This window comes from Hermetia illucens, chromosome 6 (assembly GCF_905115235.1).
Source record: "Hermetia illucens chromosome 6, iHerIll2.2.curated.20191125, whole genome shotgun sequence".
Taxonomy (NCBI): domain Eukaryota; kingdom Metazoa; phylum Arthropoda; class Insecta; order Diptera; family Stratiomyidae; genus Hermetia; species Hermetia illucens.
Window position 1 is genome coordinate 5,909,077 of NC_051854.1, and position 21,641 is coordinate 5,930,717.

Here is a 21,641-nt window from a genome sequence, read left to right on the forward strand (position 1 = left end):
TGACAACAGCATTTGCTAATGCTACTGTCATCCAAATTACTGGTCCTGGCCACGACATGGGAGAGATTGAACCCTCTTTGGTAAAGTTATCCGAAAACTTATTTTCCCTCTACGCCACAGTGCCTAGATACCCAAAGTATTTTCATCATATTGAATCTAAATATAGAGTTCAAACAAGTTCTACATTCCTATCGCTGCAGATCGCTATTTGTGTGCTTTTCAATCTCCCGTCAATCACCTAAGTTATTGCTCTTATCATCACAAACACTTCAGCCTCAAAAACCGTTGTGTGTTATTCCAAGGTCCACGTTCCGTTTTTATCCGAAAAGTAGAGTTCTGCTGAGAACTGTCTTCTGTTTTTGAATCATCGGTATATCTGGTTTCTCCATACATACAGTTCTTTGCAATGAGGCTAGCTTACAGTGCAAGTTCCTTTGTCTTACCTTAACCCACCAGGCTAAAAATGCCTAGACGAACCTAATGGCTAACCTAATGACATCCACATTGACTCTTGAGGTGCGAGTTTCCATTTCGAAGTAAAAGTCCATCTGAACAGCCCATAGGCTGTAGGTACTCGTTCTTCATTGATCTCTACATGTCTGTTCCAAAGAAGCTTATCTAGAAAAATTCTTAGATATTCCGATTCTTCGGAAAGTAACTTTCCTATTCTATGGGGTTGTTGTTTTTGGAAGGCAAAGCCTGTGCAGTTTCCCTCTTTGTAATAGATCCACACCAGAAGTTCGTCCTTTGCCTTGGAAATTTAAGAAACTTTTTAGGTTGTATATGGAATAGAGCGTACCATATTACGGCAGGTCCATCGAGAGGATAAGATTTTCCACGGATTCGGAGTTTTTTCAAGCACCCGCAGTTATGCGATTTTGGGCGGGCATTTTCATTCATGTCCGGTTTTCCTCTCTACGACCCTGTTTCGCTACAAAGTAATTGCATTTCTTTTTAGGATTGTAATCTGCTTGAAGAGATTTCCAATAGCTCTTACTCTATGCAGGGGTCGCATACTCCAAGATGAAATAGAAAATGGCTCCAAATCCACTCTTTCCTCAGTTATCCGCTTTCAATTACACCTGTGTCGATCTTCAATTCAACCTCATGAGAAATCGCTTAAACCACACTATTAATTTTGCCTCCTATATTACAACCTGCCTGGGCGTTGTTTTTCCCAATTTTCAGATGCTCCTCCTTATGTCGGTCCTGATGCTCACCATTCTGCACTTGTTTTCAAAGCACAGATCATTACCATCATCAACGGCGTAACAATCGGTATCCGGTTTAAACTACTCAGCAACGTGATACCTCTATAATTGCTGCACTGTGTGATATCCCCCTTCTTATGTATAAGACAGATAATGCCTCTTTGCCAGTCGTCAGGCATTGATTCGCTGCCCCACACTTTAAAGACAAGTTGATGAACCACTTGGTGTAACTGGTCGCCTCCATATTTGACCAAATCGACTGTAATTTCATCGGCTCCTGGCGACTTATGGTTTTTAAGCCGATGAATTGCACGGACTGTTTCTTCTCTGCTTGATGGTGGCAGCATTTGTTCGTCATCTTCAGTTGGCGAATCCTCCAACTCGCCGACATTTTGGTTGTTGAGCAGTTCATCATAATGCTCAACCCATCGCTCCAATATGCCCATTCTGTCGGAAATCAGATTTCCCTCTTTGTCTTGGCAGGATGAGCGTCCAGGTGTATAGCTCTTCTACCTGCTGACTTGTTGGTAAAACTTCCGCACCTTGTGCGGTTGCTCCCTGTACTTTTCGAGTGAATAGACCCGTTGGTTCTCCCAATCTTCCTTATCCGTCTGTGAAGTCGCTTCTCCGCTCGACGGAGTTCGTGATAAGTCTCTGCCCGTGCCCGCGTTCTTTGAGAATGGAACATTACTCGGTATGCGGCATTCTTCCGTTCCATTGCTACCTTACATTCATCGTCAAACCAGCCTGATAGGTTCAAATTTCAAAGACTAATTTCGTAGATCTGAATTTAGCCGTGTCGATAATCAACTGGGATTCCGTGTTCACTCTAGGCCTAACGAGAAGGGGGGGCAGCTTTTCTCGGTGACTGTTATGTCCCTTCCTCCTCCTCCTTGCTCTGCTTACTCTGAAATCACTTTTCTTCGATGTATAACTTCTACTCTCTGGCTTCGTCTCTCCCCCGCCTGCCTTGCAAGGTTATCATTTTTCTATCCTTCCGAACGATTATGCTTATTCACGAAAGTGGCGATCATACACTCACCGGAAATGACCATCCTATTTCCTTCCCCTCCTCCTGCTTCAAGCTCCTTGGGAAATGTATCGTGGTGGCTGATCGGTAACCTTAGAGCTAAAGAACTAGCGTTGTAAAATATTGGTCACTAATTTCATAGCCAAATTTTTAAATTCGTGGCTGGAAGTGCACGTCATCTACATGGACACTTTTGCCTAAACTCGCCTCACCTATCAATCACCTGTCACTCACTACATAGCTTACTTCCTACCTTACTAATTTTTTCTGCAGTATTTTTTCCGACAGAGGCATATACAGTTTATTTTCCCCCTCTTCTGTTGTACTACAAGGATCCATGTTGGGTTTACTACTACTTTTATTTTTTATCAACACGATGAATCACACATTGAACCGATTTAAATAAGATTTTGTTTCACACAAAACAGGGAAAGGCAATCACAGTTACGGGAAGGTGACCAGATCACGGAGCACCACTCGAGAGTATTCCTCACGAGGGAATTGAAGAGAGCTAAAAAGGGTTGGATGAAGTCAAAATCAAAGTGTCTAGGCTAGATTGAAGGGAAACACAGTCCATAGGCGACGATATAGCGGAAAACAGCTTAAGGTCGTCGGCATAGAGCAAAGAGGGACAAGTAAGGAAGGGGAAAGTCGTTGATAAAAAAAATACAAAGGGCTCAGAATAGATCCCTGTGAGACATCAGTGGAAGGGGGAAGGAGCGGGAACTGCAGCCGTCAAAAGAGACGCGGCAGGATCGTTTGGAAAGATAAGAGCCAAACCATAAAACAAGTGGTATGGAAACGCTTAGAGACGAGAGTTTGGATAGAAGTATCTTGTGATTTACAGTATTGAAGGCTTTAGCGAAATCATTGTAAGTGGTATGTACTTCTTGCCGTAAATTCAGACATTTGACGACTAAGTTGATAAAGTCAAGCAGGTTGGAGGCAGTGGACCTACGTTTAACAAAGCCGTGTTGCTCTTTCACTATGCGGTGGCCAAAGTGGGCGGACAACCAGTTGCTGACATATCTTTCCAAGATTTTGGAACAGAAGGAGAGGAGGGAAGTTGGACGGTAGTTCTTGGCAAGCGTACGATCGCCACTTTTGTGAATGGGGATGATGAGAGCTTCTTTCCACAAGTCGGGAAAATGATTCTCTTCGAGACTTTTGTTGAAAATAAGAGATAGGGGAAGGGAGATTGACTGACCAGTTTTGAGTAAAAAGAGGTTTAGAAGACCATCGTAGCCAGGGCTGACATTGGCATCAAGTTTGTCAATGGGGTACTCAACAAGGAGAGGGTTAAGAAGGGGAATAGTAAGCGATGCGGGGAAGGCTACATCCACTAGCGGGAGGGGTGCGGAGGGTGGAGGGGGAACATAGACTGAGGAAAAGTAGCGGCAGAGTAAATCACAAGATAGTTGGGGGGAGTTAGCTGAGGAGCCAGAGAAGTTAATGGACGGAGGGAAGAGCTGGGGAATACTACAGTGGAACTGGACACCCTGGTTCACTGATGCTCTATAAATGAGTTGGTACTAATTATTCCTTGTGCTACTCTTACAGATCCTCTCCCACTCTGTTTTTCTATCCTCTTCACGGCTATCCTTAACATGCTGGAACTCCATCCAGGAACTCAGGATAACTTTCAACGATAAACTCGGCTTCGAAAGAAACTACCTGGATGCCAGCAATCATATGCCATATTCTTCTGACTTTCACTGTACCCAATCTTCCCCAACTCTCCTTATTCAAAGAATCTTTGAATATTGCTCCGTGCTCTGGTCCCCTTCTCCATCATTTTGATTGTCTTGCTTTCGAAAAAATCCCTCTTAAGAATAACTTCTTAATTCGTTTAGTTTCCATAAGAATCCCTTCGCAAACTCCAATTAGTAGAAACCGGCAAACGGAGGTTCTATTCGGTTTTTTTCTGAGAATGATTGGTCTTATGCTGTTGTTCCTAATTGCATTGCAGTTTGTTACGTAGACAAGGAAAAAACTGGAATAATTCCCAGAAAAAAATCTCTCTCGAGCTCATTTAAATATTTGCTGAAAGGCATGTCGGCTCCGTGATGTACACCTACCTTACGCATCCCAACTAACAAACTCCATATTTCTCAATTTATTCTCACCTTTGCGAGCGATTATGAAAGATAACCAACCTTCTTCTTAGGAAAGAGGTTGAATTAGAATTTCGTGCAAATGCCACCGATATATGGGTGTAGGCTCAATTCTCGTCAAAGAGTCGCAATTCCCAATCCCAAAAATAGAATTAAATGCATCCCAAAAAACTTGCTCAGGATAAAGACATAACCACGATCAAGGTGCAACTTTTACAAGGTAATTAATTGGGCCGAAAGTAGATACATATTTTTAGCAAAAGCCGTGAAACAAGATAACCTTCGGGGAGGTTCCGCGTCGGAAGCCACTTCAGGTGAGGTTCTTGTTGATTTTGATCTGATCGTTATCCTCAAGTAGATGGTTCATTACCAACAATTGTATCATTCACTCTGTTGGCATCTTTCAATCATTACTTTCGGTCATTTCTCATGTCCATAAAATTCAACGATAATATTAATCCAACCGCGTTCTCAAAGAAACAACTTTTTATTTCCATTAATTCCTCCCACAAACCGCAGCTCGGTATTAACAAAAAAGATATTCAGTCGTAATATTTACGTATAGTATTTGTTTATGACAACAAACCCACTATTATAACTATTAAGATAACGAAATTTATGTCTGAAATAAATACGAGAATTTCCAGTAACTGAGAACGCATGCCCCAAGTACTCCCCAGTGGATACAAAAAAAAGTAAAAGTACGTAAGATTAGTGAGTTCAGAAAAACCCAACTCCTTAACTGCGGCATGTAAAGTTTCTCATTAAAACGTTTTCCAATATGAGAAATAATTCACATTAGCTACAGATATAAATTTTTCAGTTGTAGATTTTCAATTAGACCAGTGTGGTTTGAAACAGTCGATGCTGTAGATATTGAACTAGCAAATATTTGTATTTGTTATCTCAATTACGGATGCAAATATCTAAATATTGAGGGTATAGGAATTACGCTTCATATGGAAAGTTAGATTGCATGACCTATAAACATACTATACGCAGTTGAGAATTAGGTCCGAGTTCTGTACTTTATTACCGGCTTAGGATCACAAAAATGCAATCGACTATGGACAGAAGATCATCTTAAGTGGCCGGAGATAACCAAGAGGTGAGAGCTATATCAAAAACCTAAAAAGATGGCCAAATTGACACGTACTTTCTTGGCTCTCTGCTAGCCAGGTTCGGGAATGTGGAGGCGTCCTTTGAGCACTTCGATCCCTCAGAAAAACAAAAATTCTCGTGTTCTTTTAACGGATGCTGAGATCCGTATCGGATCCTGAAAATTGCTCCAATAGAATGGTTTGAGGATTCGAAAGCTGCGCCTCACCATCCATCTGAGGCCGGGGATGCATCGATTGAGGATGCGATCCGTCGTGGATATTCCCTTTCGATAGTGACACGAGTCCGCAGTTCTTTTTTTATCTTTCAGTTTTAGTTCGTGTTCTGTTATTATATTTCAGGAACCGGTGCGAATTCACGCATCAATAATGGACGCGTGCATTGTATAATGTATAATGACTCGTGGGGGATCGGAGTGTTCAAAAGACTCCGGTTTCGTCCAGCCGCATGGGACTCTTCAGGTACTGCCTTTTCGTGGGTAACGTTTCTTATAAATCAAAACCGTTTCAAATCGATTCACTATCCGTAGCTCCGCCTTTTTTAGGACGAAAAGTATCGCGAGCCGCAGTGAGAGCCTTCAACCCGGTAAACCCAATTTCTTCCCGAGTTGAGCAAGACCATTAGAAGCTCAACGCCGCTTCATTATTGCTCCCCTTATTACTACTCTATTCCACTTCTTCTAACGGCTTTTTTCATTGCATTCCAAACTTCGATCGACTCTAGCATTTCCGGGATTATCGTCGCTACCTTTGGAAAACAAGGATAATCGTCAAGTACTCATCTTGAGTGCGAGAATTGCAGTAGTATTTGCGTGGCTTATTTATGGCGAATGTTTCCCTGGAGTTTATAATGATCGCTTGTAGCAACTACTTAGCTTTTCTTGATAGCTTCCTTCAACTTTCTTCTGGAAGTCTTATATGCATCTTGTTGGTCTTAAGGATCTTCCATCTTGTATTCAGCTCAATAGCCTAGTAATTTTTTCCTTCCATCAAAAGATGCTTGTTACTATCTTTTCAAAGTGGGTGAAAATCCTCGAATTTCAATCCCAGATCCATTAAAATTATGTGCCCTGCTCCTAAATCAGGGAACCACCATAAATATAGTATCACTGTATATGGGTATCACGGTGCAGAGTTAACTCCGTTGCTGTTGCTAGGTTCTTCTTCTTTTATTCACGCCTCCCTGGTCTCCTCTGCTTCTCTCCGTTTACGTTGGATAGAGTCGATCAGCAATCCGCCTAGAATTTCCTTTATTTTCTCCTTTAATGAAAAATTTCACACAGTGGAATCCGGGGGATGTTCCGATTACTCTCTTTCGCCGTTCTTTGCTGTCAATAGAGAAAAGATAGACTTTATATTATATAAGTCCGTTTTCTCATCTATTACTATGTTAATCAGCTGGCAATCCTGAAGACGAAACACACTCCAAGGGCTGTGTTTCTGTAGACCGCTCTAGAATTATGAAATTTACATAAGATATACCTCCAGTGCCCTTTCCCAAACTAACGAACTCCCTGGCTATAAGTAGCCTACAGGTATACCGTGGTGCTGAGTGATTTGCCAGGAGCTGTTTAAAATTGAGAATTGTGTTTATCCATTACTCATAAGTATTTTATGGCCGACTTGAAGATTATGATATGATTCCCTATTCGAATGCGAGAGTAATTTCTTTTAAGGTCTTATGTTCCGTTTTCTCCTCTGCAAGGGTCAATTTGGCAAACTCTAACTAATTCTTAGCAGTACTGATTGCTTCGCATGATTGCCCGTACATGTAACTCAGCCTTCTAAAAATAATGGTTTATTACGGAGCGCTTTAGGATATTAGCAAGGACAACATATTCCTTAGATCCCTTACCAATGAAATTTTAGCAATAGCAGCGAGAAAGCTGGGATACCAACCGTGACCAAGGACTTTATACGTATTAGAGTTCAATTTACAAAGTTATATGCATTTCTCACGTCCAAGATCACCATCACGCAATATTTACTGGTAATATCCTTTCCGTGAATTGCATTATCGTTCAGAAATCAATTTTATAGCATCAACGGTTGACCTAACTTTACGGAATCAGCTGGAAGCTCCAAACTCTCCAATTTTTTTCCCGGTAGTGTCTAGCTGACATGGGAATCTATAGGAATGTGGATCGACTTTAGGTATTAGTACCAGCTATGATACGAGAAATATCTTTTCCGATATGCTTTCAAAAATTTTATCAAACATTTGCGATCTACAGATCACTGTCAGCTTAAGGATCTTATTAGATATGTCTCCCAATCCAGCAGTTAGTAGTCCCTTCTTCTATTCAAAATTCCAGCGACTTGTCTCTGGTTACTGTATAAATTGCCGTCGCATCTCCATATTTCCTGGATCCACTAGTGCCCCTCTAAACCTGGGGGAAATAATTTTTAGATGATTGTCAACAAGAGAGTAGGGCGTGCAATTTGCGGAGATGAACGGCCTAAGAGTCATTCTCTTATGATTCTACAGTCACTCCCCCACGAGTTTACGTCCGCTTAAAAAAAGTTTAATTTGCCGGCGGGAGCCGCAGGTCCATACATTTAGGCCTCTGAATAGAGTTCAATAGAACAATCTTATTTGTTTCCATGGATAGCCAGCTTGGGGATTCTGAGAACTGAGGCCTGCTCTTTTTCACCTTGATCGGAGCTACCTACTCACTATTCACTATTACACCATTATTTAGTTGTTCTGTTGAGGAATGCGCATACCTTTGCAATATATTGCGCCACAGTTGGAACTCTCTCCGTGGAAACGCTTGCCTTTTCTGGCTGATCTGCCTGCAGTTTGGTCTCACCTAGCTTTCACAGATCAATTGATATCCTTCTTCACTTTCGTGTTGGGCATGCGGGTTTCTCGGCCTGTGGTTCCCTCCATAGTTCAAAAATAATTGCTTGGTGGTGGGTAGAGTTCTCGCCGACGTGTCAGGACATGTGATGCCTCAGTGCAGCACTGAAAAAGAACAAACCCACAAATGAGCCGGACTCCCCTTTTTCAATTGCGGTGTTGCGGTGCTTCACTTCATTAATCAGTATTATGCCCAAATTCGCAAAAGCTTCTAATAAACTGGTCTCCTTACGTTTGTCTAACTACGTCCCCACTCGAACAGCCACGTATTGAAGACCTACCGCGATCGTCTTTGGATTCCATCCCCTTGTGTAGAAAACAAAGTTCTCAAGCACGTCCTCAAATTCAAACAATGTAAGAATTGTTGGTGGTAGCCCCAGCCCACATTGCTTATCTTTACCCACACAAAACCACCAGCACTTCATTTCCTCATTGCAGTTAATGTCTTTATGAAGTAAGGATATTTTCCTCGTCCCGGCCCTCCTTTCCTTCTCACAATATGCCTTTTTTCCCATACACCAACTGTTCCTGTGTTGATTCTACTGTCCGGTAGAGTGGTGCTCAGAGTTGGCGGAGAGGAAGACGGGGCGGCAACCCTGTCGGCTGAACCCAAAACAAGTGACCAAGGAGAACCTTCATAGTGGTGGCACCGGGGGACGCTATATCGCATTGGCTTGCCGGCCGTGATGCAGTAGGCGAATAATCCAAAGGCCTAATTAGATCGATCAGACCCGAGTCTGCACGGGGACTCATCTGAAGTGACAATAGTCAGGAAACCTTACCAGGGGTATAACGGTACAATGGGAACTTGGATGACCCCTGAATTCACATACTTCAGGAGAATTCCTGTTGTTCAGCTCGGTTGTTGCGGTTACGTTCAAACGAACAGAGACCTTCGAGCCTCGGCATGGTGTTGCGTTTCAACATGGGAACCGTACTCCTTAGTTCGGTAGAGATTTAGGTAAGTTTTGCATCCACCAGTATGAATACTGAGCCATGCACTCGGTATAGACTGGTACCGTTGTAGCTTCTCGCAGCGGGGTTCTGATTGTGGTCACAAAATCAATTCGCGTGTTAAATCGCCGGGAGATTAAGTCCCCGAAACAGGTACATAGAGACGTAATTGTTAATGCGACTGAAGTCGGGGAGGCAATAAAACGAATCGAATTGGGGATAGCAACAGGGGCACCGTTGTTGCTTGTCACAGCGGGGCTCTGATTGTGGTCACAAAATCAATCCGTGTCTTAAGAAGACCGTGGGATTAAGTCCATGAGACAGGTACTCACGTAAAACCCCCTAGGACTCGCTGCCCGGTAGAATACCACTATATAAGCCTTTCTCAAATTCACAATAGATCCTCCAAGTTCTGGCACTTTAAATTTAAATGAAGACTTCTCTCCTCGACCTGCGATCATCCAGATCCCTGCACTGTATGTTTTTATTGTAGGTTTGTTTTACACTTCATAATGTTCTCTAAAGGTTAATTTTTATCTTTATTACGATTGATCTTTTCACATCGAATATGTGATCCAGTTCGAATTCTTTGAATCCTAATGAATGGAATGACAATCCGCTTAGATATCTTAGCTTCTTCGTTCTTTTTGTTCATGACGTTGGTCCTTCCACCATTATCCTTAAGCTTCTCGAATTTCAACTTCTAAACGATATTCCTGCTCTTTTAGGTGCTTGTTATCTCTTGAAATCCCTCTGTATTTCCTGCACTTATTTGTTTATCCAAAGGTCGATAGCAATGGGGTTAAATGTCACTTTTGTCGGCCGTGACACTGCCCTGGCAACAAGTTTCTGTTTTTCCTGGGAGAACTGTTTCTTCATTCTGCGACCTGTTGTAAGAACTTTAATGGCTCCCATCATGTTCTCTAAAACTTGGTTTATATTACCATTCTTGACAAGCTATATGAAGAGCAATTCCTCCGGATCAGAGCTGTCGGCCGCCAGAGCATGGGCCACATGAACTGAGACGCCACTATTGTGGCTATTTTGTTGTCCATGTATTGAGCATAAAGGGCGTGGATTCCGCAGCATAATGAAGCACTGATCTCACAATGGTCCTAAAAAGTTTTACAGGTCTCTCAGGTTCCATGAGAATCCTATGGCAAATGTTACTACCCTAGAAGCCTCTTTCGCCTTTATGATTGTATTATTGATGTGATCTTTCAGGGGTAGGGATTTTGTAATTGTCCTGTCTAGAAATTTTATCTTCGTTACCTGTTTTAAAGGGGACTTATCTATGTTCACTGAAAGTTTCAAGGTGTTACATTTGTTCACAAAAAGGCCAACCTGTTTTGTAGTAGCCTATCCACCTGATCATCTCCTGTATCCATAATAAGGATGATAGAGTCATCTGCGTATTGGTAGATGTCAGTAGAGTTTGAAGTGAAGCGAGATTGTGGACAGATTAAAGGCTTAAAACACTTGCTTCGTGTAGACCAATGTTTACCGAGTACGACCCCTCATGCAACTTCAGTTCCCTGTTCCAGAAAGTGCAGCGTGTAAAAATATATGTCAGATGGCACGTTTTTCGCACTCATAGTTTCGGTAAGAAGGAATAGGTCCATTCTTTAGTACGCTTTGTTGATGTCAAAAGACATCGCTTTCACGACTCTGCCTTTACTCTTGGGTGCGGATATTTGCAGCAACAGGTTGTTTAGGTAGGATTGGTCGATTTCCCTTTTTTGCGCGCAGAGCAATGCTCCGCAAGTACGTTTCTAAGGTTTTGTATAAAACAATTAAAATCGGTTTATTGTCTGTCTGTCCGTCACACGCATTTTTCTCGGAGGATTTAAGAGGAGGTCCCCCCCCCCCATACATGCAAAAAGGGGGTATAAATTTTTTTTTATCAAATATAGTCATGTGGGGTATCAAATGAAAGGTCTCGGTTAGTACTTTACCAGACCGGTCTTAGTTTTGACATTTGTTGGAAAGGTGAGGAGTGCAGGGGGTCGAAAATGATCATCTCTTTAACAGACCCATTCTCAGAAACTACCCAACCGAAAAATTTGAAAACCCTAGGGGAGCAAGTGCACACTCAAATGTCTTTATATAAGAAATGCACAGAACCTTTCGTACCTGAAACGTCCAGCTCCCGGTTTACCGGCTTGTTTTTAGGAAGAAGCAAAGAGTAACTTGAGTGGTTAAAGTTATTCGCCGTTCCAGCACTTGCAAGAATCATTCTGAATATTACGTGTCTAAGTTGCATATTACCGTATCTAATCGCCCAACAGAAGTTAGCAATAGATCTAATTAGAAATTATATTCTTTACTTATTTTACGACTTCTGTTTCCATTACCCCCTTGCCCTGGAGAATATTATTCCGGGGAACATTGGCTTATGTACCTTAAAAATAAACAGTACCCCATACAGATATGTACGAAGACAGTAATCAAATACTGTACGTTTACCCCCACTGCCTTTTGGCGCTCGACCCCAGTTGCGCTGCTGCCCAAACCCAATGCGTTTAAGTGACTAGAAAACTTGAGACAGGTTTGGAAAACCAGTCGTAATTGAACTCCACACTCATAACGTTTCCAACATAGAAAAATATTCGAATTCAGTATTCGTCCCACGAACTGCCGAGGGTAGAACTAAGTTAGTTAGTGAGCAACAGTGAAGTGCATTAGTTCGCTAGATAATCCGAGAGAGTTGGTGAAACCGAGAATTCAAGTGTATTCAAGAACAACTTGCCGACGAGGTGTGTATGCATAATTGATTGGTTGCTAAATTTTAATTAATCGCAATGAATATCTGGTTTGGCTTCGGTACGACGTCTAGTACGGCCGTCTAAGTGTTGAGATACTCGGTAAATTTGCGTTTTTCTTGGGAGCTAATTGAACAGAATCTAGACCTGTAATAAAAGCAAATTGTCTTGAGTCGTGTGTAATGGCTAATGAATAAAAACAACTACCACTAGTTGTACGGGAAAATCCCAGAGGACATTTTGCAACATGTTAACCTCTGGTATTCAACAACAAATGACGTCATGTTAAAATGATCGTAATTTAAAGCGATGCTAGCCGCAAGTATGAGTTCTGTTGACCATGTACTCGCCTCATCTGATATTTACTTTCAATTACCGGACTCTAAATTATATAATGAAATCGCTGAAAATTATCGTGGGGGCGTCAGCTAGCGGACCTCATGTAATTTTTCCGCGATTCCACCAAACCCAAAGCGTCAGACCAGACCAACCTAAATCATAATAAGCCGATTTTGCATACGTTTATGTTTGGGAGTCTGCCATTTCGAATGCCGACGAAATTCGTATCATAACTATGAATAATCCACAGGTGAAATTCGTTTGCGTAACATCCTCTCTTTTTATGTTTACCATTTTCTTGAAGAAAAATTACTACTCCACATTTTATTTCATTTGGCCTAACCGAAAGCCGAAACAATCTTGCTTCCACTGTGTGCACTGAGTCGATGAGTGAAAGTTTCAATTTTTCATTGAATTGGTTTGTTTTGTAAAATAATAACTCTTTTTCTGCAGATATACGTATGCACATGCTATAGATACAAAGATACCGACTGTGCATGAACAGATACTCATGTGCTTTATGTTACTCAAGATGCATTGGGTGCTATTCAAATTTCTCTGTACCTTACATAAATGCTGTTAATTTATTTCTTTTGTAATTTGCTCATGTCTTTAAATGGCCTTTGAAATTCAAGGTAATGCGTAGGATAAGTGCATTTCGAGGAGGTGACTTTTAAATTTATAGAAAGATTCATTTTCTATATTTAGTAACGATAAATTGTATGCACTGGTTTGGTTTGACTCGGGAACCTTCAAGTTGTTATGAATCTTTCGGACAGTATTTGTTTATTTTCAATAAAATCTTGTCTGAAAAGTAAATAAATAAATAAACAAAGATGGTCCTGAAAATTTAATCGAAGGTTCAATAAAATCGCTGACGTAAAAATGACCCTAATTAATTTTTCAATTTCTTTCTAAGGTCCCCTTAGTCACTTTGTTCATTCTGTTCTACCTGTAGGAATATCATAATCGGCATAGAGAGTAATTAATCAACTAAAATTCAATTAAAAAAAATTCAATAAAAAAAATAGGCATTTCGGGAACCAGTTTTTCTTTTTATCAGTGAAAACTGTCTGGTTCCCGAAATACAGTATTTTCAGTATTCATAAACACTATCTACACTTAAGACAGCCATTGCTGAGTTTTATCCGGTCATATTCATCTTTGCCTGATCCATATTCCATTCTGAAAATAACCCTTCTAAGACCGAGATTTAACTATAAAACCAATAAATTATACTAAGGACGATGATGGCCATTCTTGCTTGGTTAAGCTTAAAGTCGCAGATTGGAAAGGCCGAGGATAAGGATTTTTTTTTTACTCTTTTCTCGCTATCCATCCATCCACATTCTGAGTCCAAAGAGAGATATTTTTGAGCAATCCACTCTCATCGAACACATCGGGGTCAATAGAATATTAGTTCATAAATTCCGAAAATAAAGCCATGGCAACATATAGCTTGGCTGTTTGCTTATATGAATCAGAAACCTTGACTGTTTCAGTGAAATTAACTCCGCATTCCACCTTCGAATCATCTCTGTATCGAATCTATTAATAGTTTGCCGGTTTTTCAATTCTGTCCAGTTAATTGACTAATAAGCGGTAAAAAAAATTCGATCGGGCTTTTTGGCGCTGCAAGTGATGTATCTTAAAAACAAGTCGGAATACCGGATGCTGAACGCTTCCGATATAAAGATTTTGTGTTCATCTTGTGTGAGAAATTTCCAATTGACGTTTTCCCATTCGTATATATCTTAATTCAAAATATTCCTTGATATACATATGTATTTTCAACCTTCAACTCCGCCGTTAGGATGTGATAAATTCACGTAAAGTACACAATTTTGACCTTCTATAACTTTGTTAATAATAGCTGTATTTTTGTCAAACTTTCCAAAATTCTGCATGTTATTACTTATAATCGTACCATAATTACCGTACCCCACTGTAATTTTGTACTTCCAAGATGAAGAGATTAAGGGGGGAAGGGGATAAAATTCTAAAATTTGTTAATATGCTATTATTAACTTTTTTAAGCGAATATTGGAATGGGATGTTTTTGAGGGCTCAGATTTTTTCTCTCTGGTTCGTCCATACCATTGTAATTTTGTTTCAGACTTCTCGGTTGGATAGGTTTTGTGAACGGAATCTGTTATACTTTTTGAGGTATACATTTTGAGCTGTCAATCGGCTATGTTTCACGAAATATCAAAAATATTATCAATTTCGAAAAGTACTGATTGCGCCCTTTCATTTGGTATCCCAATAGAGAATATTCTATGAAAATTTACACCCCCACATGGCCTCAACCTACCCCTTAAACTCAACACAAAATGGCGCCACTTGCTGTATCTAAAGGGATTCACAGACCACATATTCTCACAAAATTTTGTAACAATAGCCTCAGCTGTTTCCAAATAAATCGGGTGTGGGAGACAGACCGGCAGTTTAGACAGACAGACAGACATCAAATCGATTCTAATAAGGTTTCGTTTTACACAAAACTTTAAAACCAAACATATTAGCAAATATGTTCTATTAGATATAATAGTTTGCCCTTTGTTCTCAGTCCTTCATGATTTCCTCAAGTGGAAATGGTATAACCATTATGATAGTATCTGTCATATCATAATACTTCTGTGGAATCTTTGTAAGCAGCTACCCTTTCCTGTCAAAGAATACAGGACCGCTCAGCTACTACCCCCTTCTCACGTAGCATAACAAACGCTTTTGGGTTACCTGTATTATTATTCCTTCAATGAAAAATTCCACCCTATATATTTGCTTGAGGAGAATGGGAAGCGAGAATGCAAATCAAACGCACTCAATAATCACCGAATATGTGTTTAAATAAGGGCCATCACCACTGGGTTGGTGCTACCCTTATATATATATATACGGCATCGGCACAATCGCTTGCCTTCAATGTTGTTCGTGGGAAGCGGACAGAGCGAATTCTTCTCACTATATGCTCTCCTTAGGACCACGGTTGGTCTTATGTTTGTATGAGGGGTTGTTAGAGCATCATTGACGGTTGATGAAAGCATCCCTGATTGCACTATTAGCTGTGGTAGGGTTGGGCCCAAGGATTACTGATCTAATGAGGCAAGCTTTTGAGGTACTCTTCATGTGAAGACACGCATATCGATAAACAAAGTGCTTTCAGCCTGAGCGTTGGCCGTTTCGAACTATGCCGGTTTTAATATATCTGTTGAGACAGTAAGACGGCGGTTCTTAACGTTTATAACATATTTTCAGTCACTATTACGAAGGAGCACTCTGTGAGGACTGTTGCACCGATTTTTCAAAAACTTCCAGATGAAATCGACTCTCCTAAATGCGTTGCTGCATAAACGCAAGTTCATGAAAAAAAAACACAGCATTTTCTGAAATTTGTCTAGATGCAGTTCCGTATTTGATGGCCTGTGCGAAGGGGCGAAAGTTCTCCATAAGGATGGAAGGTTAGGCGTTTGGGTGGCTTCATGCGCAGAAAGATTTTCTGAGGACTCTGAATGTCGAATATTCTCCTTGAAATTGTTGTAATATTAAAGGCAACATGTTATGTCAGTGTGTAAGTCATAAAGACGATGGTAGGTTGGTCCTGCCTCCACCCCATCCTGCAGTAGGCTAAAGGACAACAATAGATCGTGCCTCGACGATATACCTAACAAAACCCTTAAACTGGCTGTTGAATCGAGCCAAGACATATTTGTAGAGTCGTTTGAAGCATGCTTGTTGTATGGGATATCTCCTGAGACATGAGAACGACAAAGGCTAGTGTTAATGCCTAAACCTGGTAAGGCTCCTGGCGAACCATTTTCCTGCAGATCTATATGTTTGACAGAAAGCTCTGGTACGACTCAGACAATGGACCCAGGGAATACATTGTCGCCGCGGGTATTCTATATGGTTCTGTGCTGGGACCGCTATTGTGGAACATCATGTATAATGATGTCCTTAACATCCCAGTTCCTACCGAGGCAATAATAGTGGGTGATTGTTGTTGCAAAAGATCTGGCAGATGTGAAATTGTATTCATCTGAAGCAATCACTGCTATAAAGAAGTGGTGGAAAGATGCAAATCTTGCACTCGCGGAGGATAAAACAGAGGTGGTGCTTATCACGAAGCGGCGTAAGGAAACCACTGCCCGTATCAGAATGGAGAAGCATATCATCACTTCAAAGCCAGCAATTAAATACCTTGGAGATCCCTCCAATATAAGCGAGGCTGAATTTCAAGCAGCACTTACAACATGTTTGGACTAAGGCGTCTAAAGTCAACATTGCCTTGCCAAAAATGATGCCGGACGTTGGGGGTGTTCGATACACCCGTAGGCCGCTTGTAGCTAGAATGCTGAGCTCTATAGTGTTCTACGCAGCTACGCAGTACTACTGCAATACTCAAAAGATGAGCGCAGTTTATAGAAACACCGCCACAGAGTGTGTTGTGGTTCTTGAACCATATCAGACGAAGCGGCCTACGCGGTAACAGGATTGAAACCGATAATTATTTTTTGTTGGATTCTTTCTTTGATAGATACGGTAGCCAGAACACTGGAAATGGGCGAAAAAAAGTCGATGGACTCACAGATTGATTATCACGCTATTTCTCACGAGATATGGTGGATACCGTTAATACCTCTATAGGTTTAAAGTGGACAGATTACCTAAATGTCCCAGTTTCGATGGTATTATGGTGGACGCGGAACATAACCCATTGTCCTAGAGGACAAGGAGACATTGGGAGGAACAGGAACACCGGAAAGTCTAATTGACAAAACGTTTGCGTACCTGGAGAACTGGAATGGAGTTAACCACATGATGGGGCAGACTCAGTGCAAGTTAAGAGACTCGAGAAAGGCGCGGTTGCGAATGCAATCGATTAACGACGGGACTAGAGCTATGTCTGCCGTAACACTTTACGGTGGTTCCGTGTGGAAGAGGATACGAATTGGGGAAGATTTTTTCAAACGACGGAACAGGTTGGTTTATTGTTGATATTAAGTGTAAAAAGGACAGTGTCGTGAATGCAGGAAATCGAACTGGTGACTGGGAATGATATTTGGTCTGAACTGGTCAAACTCTATGAAAGTTGAGTTGAGTTTGCTTGACTCAAAATTTCTCAGTTGCCTTTCGGGTATTGGCAAGTTCCCGTCTGACTACCATCTCTTTATAATCTGAACACCCACGATAGCTTGCAGGGTGCCCAGTTTGGCCGCAGTTACAGCAATGCTGACTTGAGCATTCCCCCCGATGGTTCTATGCGCATTTAACGCTTCTGCGCACTATCGAACAATTTCTGGCGATATGCCCGAAGTTTTGGCAGTGGTAATACTGCACTTCCTCCACTGGTTTGATCTTTTCGAAGGTAATCTTTTGATGAAGGATATACTTCATCTTGAAAACTTCACTTAGCTCTTAGAAGGGCTTTAAAAAGACCAGATTGGCATTCTATAGGGATCGAGGGATTCTCCCTGTGAAGAGCCTTATCTTGTTTGGTCACAAAAGTTACAACCGAGCGAACTTTCAGAAGTGGGTGCTCTGAAGTGAGTTCGACCACAATTTTTTCAGGGAGACGGATGATCATGCACTGAGTCCTAAGGGATGGAGGCGTTCTTATGGGTGGCACTAAACCCTTGCTCTTTAATGAATGAGAGAATTTTGGCATGGTTTCCCGTTCACTCTGGAAAAATCAGGGCTCTATCACCTCCCGAGTTTTTTTAGGATCGGCTTTAGGCCTTTGTCCTTTAGGGATTTCAGTAACTGTAGGACATGAATATTATATGCCTGTTATTTTAAGGCACTTACACTTTTAGCACTCAACTGTTGCTTTTTGGACCTTTTCCACCGACATACGAAGTTGAAAAGGTCTTCTTGTTGCTCCTCTTCGACCACCTCAAGGCACATCTTTTCTCCTTCGGTGCCCCCCTTTGGCTCATTTGCGCGCTCCTCTCGCGTTGGACGACGAAGTCGCTACTTGACGTGGTTCGCGCAATGGAAGATAGTTAGCTGGTACCTCCGTTGGCTTGGCCAGGGCAGCAGCGTGCTGTCCTACGTTCATAGTGGGGAAAACTGTCGCTGGCATAGGTTGCAGGGATTTCACTGTGTCCCTAAGTTCGCTGATCGTTTTTGTCAGTGGCTCCATTTGTTCTTAGTTTATGAAAGGAGGAATTTAATTTTGAAAATTGGTCCGCACAGAGTGCCTAAAACTTGGTTGACTAGTCATAACGTCCGTCGACAGACTGGCGACAATATAAATCTATGCTCCTAAAACCTGGTAGTTGATAGCAGCGGTGAGAATTTTCCCTGGGTAGGACCAGGTGCAAGTCAGTGGCAGTCCACAGAGTCTTTGATCAGCGTGTTCATTTTATATTACCTCAGACTAGGGAACTCCGATGACATGGTGCAATTATGAGTAGATAAAAGCTTGGAACTACCAAAAAACCGTGACGGTCATTTTTCGTGTACTATTTCTGTTTAGTAGCAAAGACAGTATATTGGTACTAAACATCTCTGACTTTTTCTCGCCATGAAGGCTGCAATTGCTTCCTTTGCCAGGTTCGCTACAGCTCTCAGGATGTACCCTGTCGATCGGTAATCGCGAAGTCCATGCTTTACTCAAGCTTCTTACTTGATCTATAATCAAGAACTTTCTCTTTCGACAGGGAAGTTCGATAAAGTTTCTCTATACTGCCTTATCCTTATAAGTCACCTATTTGAACCAGAATTGTAATGGCGCTTCCAAGGCCACATCCCATTCGCTCTGAACTTCGCTGAGGCAATAATTAGACCAACCAGCGTGGATTTCATGAGTAAGAACTATATGTTATAGCTACCCGCAGTCAATTTAATGTACATTCCTAAATGCATATATTGGTTTGCTTTCAACGTGTGTGGGATTCACCGATTCTGTCGGCCTCGAACGTTATTTAGCAGAGAGTGTCACATCCGTAAAGTAACCATAACACACCAAAAGTCATTATAAGCAATTCGAAAAGCCCCTCCTTCGTTGATTTCTAGCTTCCTATCGAACCTAACAAAAGAATATTAATTCACGTGTTTTGCTTATTATTATGATGACTTTCAGCCGGCGGTTTTTTCATTAAATAAATTCAAATCATCAATAAAATATAAAACTATTGCAAATTAATTAGAATTCATAATTGGTTTTTCACAAGCAAAAATATTTCCTTTCCACGAATCTAAATATAACTCAGGAAGGTGGTCTGAAGTGCATAATAAACAATAAAACTGGTTTATTTTTCGTAGATTGTTGTATCCACTTTAACCACCTATGCCGACCATTAGTCATACGAATAACTAACCTGGCGGCTTGCATAACAATGCAAATTAACCAGCATAATGATTAATGATGGTTGACAATAGTGGCGAACTAAACACAAATGATAGCTCCCTTATCAGTGATCTGCTTTCCATAGAATACTATATTTAAACAGAAGGGCTAATTGAATCGAGTCAGTTGTCCCCCAGAGGTGCCTTTGAGTGAAAGTCCAGCAAGAACTATTTACTGAATTTCCTGACCAGGCTTCTCTTTTAATTAAATTTCAATCCAATTCATCACCAATCGTTAATGTGAATAATTCATGAGTAAATTGAAAAAATACCAACAAAGCAAATATCAATTTAATTAAATTTATTCTACCTCTTTATTGCTATTGTGAGTATAATTAGATTGCAATCTTTTTAGAATAGTCACTGAAATGAAACTAAAAAACTATATAGACCGTGATACCTACGCTGAGCCAAAACGCCATGCGGAAAATAGAAAGCTGGTAAAACCAAATTAAACAACGAAAAAATACCCAAGACGCTAATTCACTTGCACGTTCATTCACTCACGGTCACAATTGTGTTGTATTCTGTGCTTTCATTGTTTCCCGGAAACAATTAAAACAGCAAATGGTCTCGAATTAAAGCGTAACAAATTTTTGAAAATGTGTCACCATTTCCAGTGGTGAGTAGGTTATAGGCTTATATGGTGTACAACTGTTAAGTAATTCGATCTGGAAATAAGTTTGTTATTCAAATATTTGCGAATCTTTTAGTTTTTTTTCAGATATTTGTTATAGTTTTGCAATTATACTTGAAGATATAACCGGGTCATTCTAGGTCCTGGGAGGGGAGGGTTAAAAATTATGGCTATCGCCCCAAATAAATACTCGGCTTCTTGTGTGTAACCTATCATGACCATGTATTTCGTTTCTACTGCGCCTAAGACCGCAGTTCTTTGACATCCTCTGTGGATCAACAATATCTTTCGCTGGATCCAGTTAACAACTCCCCCAATCAGCTGACAATATGATAGCTTTCCGCAGCTGGATGCATTATTCTTTCAACCTCCCTTCTTTAACATTTCTTCACATTGTATAGAAGGGAGAAGCAAATCGTGTTGAAAAATCGCAGCAGCCATACCCATACAATGGGAGAAATTCTGATATCATCATGGTAAAGTTTGATTTGTCAGCTCCACCCCGGAAGAGGAGGGAAACAAGTCGGAATACCGGATGCTCGGCGCTTGAGGAGTAAAGGTTTTTTGTTCATCTTATGTGAGCAACTCTCTATGCACGTTCCATTCGTGCATAGGTAAGAATGCAAAATATCACGTCATATATGCTTAACAAAATATGCGTATCATCAACAGTGCAACAACCGGTATCCGGTCTAGGCCTGCCTTAATATGGAGCTTCAAACATCCCGGTTTTGCGCCAAGGTCCACCAATTGGATATCCCTAAAAGCTGCCGTCGTCCTGACCTACGCGATGGTTGGTTCACTATTTCCAGAGCCAGGTTGAAGGGGACGCATGATAAGGCATCCCCTTGTTGTAGACCATTGTTGATGTCGAATGGTCATCGCACATTGGTCAGGGTCAGTCAAAGCAGTCTTATCAATTTCGTCGGGATACCGAATTCTCGCATGGCCGTGTACAGTTTTACCCTGGCGATGTCGATGAATAGATGGGGCAACTAGTGTCCATATTCCAACAGTTTTTCCATCACTTGCCGCACAGCGAAAATCTGATCTGTTGCTGATTTGCCTGGAATGAAGCCTCTTTGGTATGGGTCAATGATGTTCTGGGCGTATGGAGCTATCTGACCTGGTGGATGGTATCATTTTAAAGTTTAAATTTCTAACCCTACTTCGTAAGGCGTAGAGGATGCGGAAAGTTTGTGGAAGAAAGATAATTTTTCTAATCTCGTTAAAAAATTACATTGTTTAAACCCCCTCCTC

At 41.1% G+C, this 21,641-nt stretch overlaps 1 protein-coding gene across 2 annotated transcripts in view; it reads left to right on the top strand.

Moving 5' to 3' along the window:
• LOC119659407 (serine protease inhibitor 88Ea-like) overlaps positions 1 to 21,641 on the top strand; it is a 49,373-nt gene that overhangs the window by 13,004 nt on the left and 14,728 nt on the right. The window contains exon 1 of one of the 2 annotated variants that reach the window (XM_038067479.1): positions 11,832 to 12,046. The exons of the other annotated variant lie outside the window; for it this stretch is intronic. The gene's annotated coding sequence lies outside the window, so the exon portion shown is untranslated. Of the gene's footprint in view, positions 1 to 11,831; positions 12,047 to 21,641 lie in introns of those variants that run through there. 2 annotated transcript variants of the gene reach the window in all.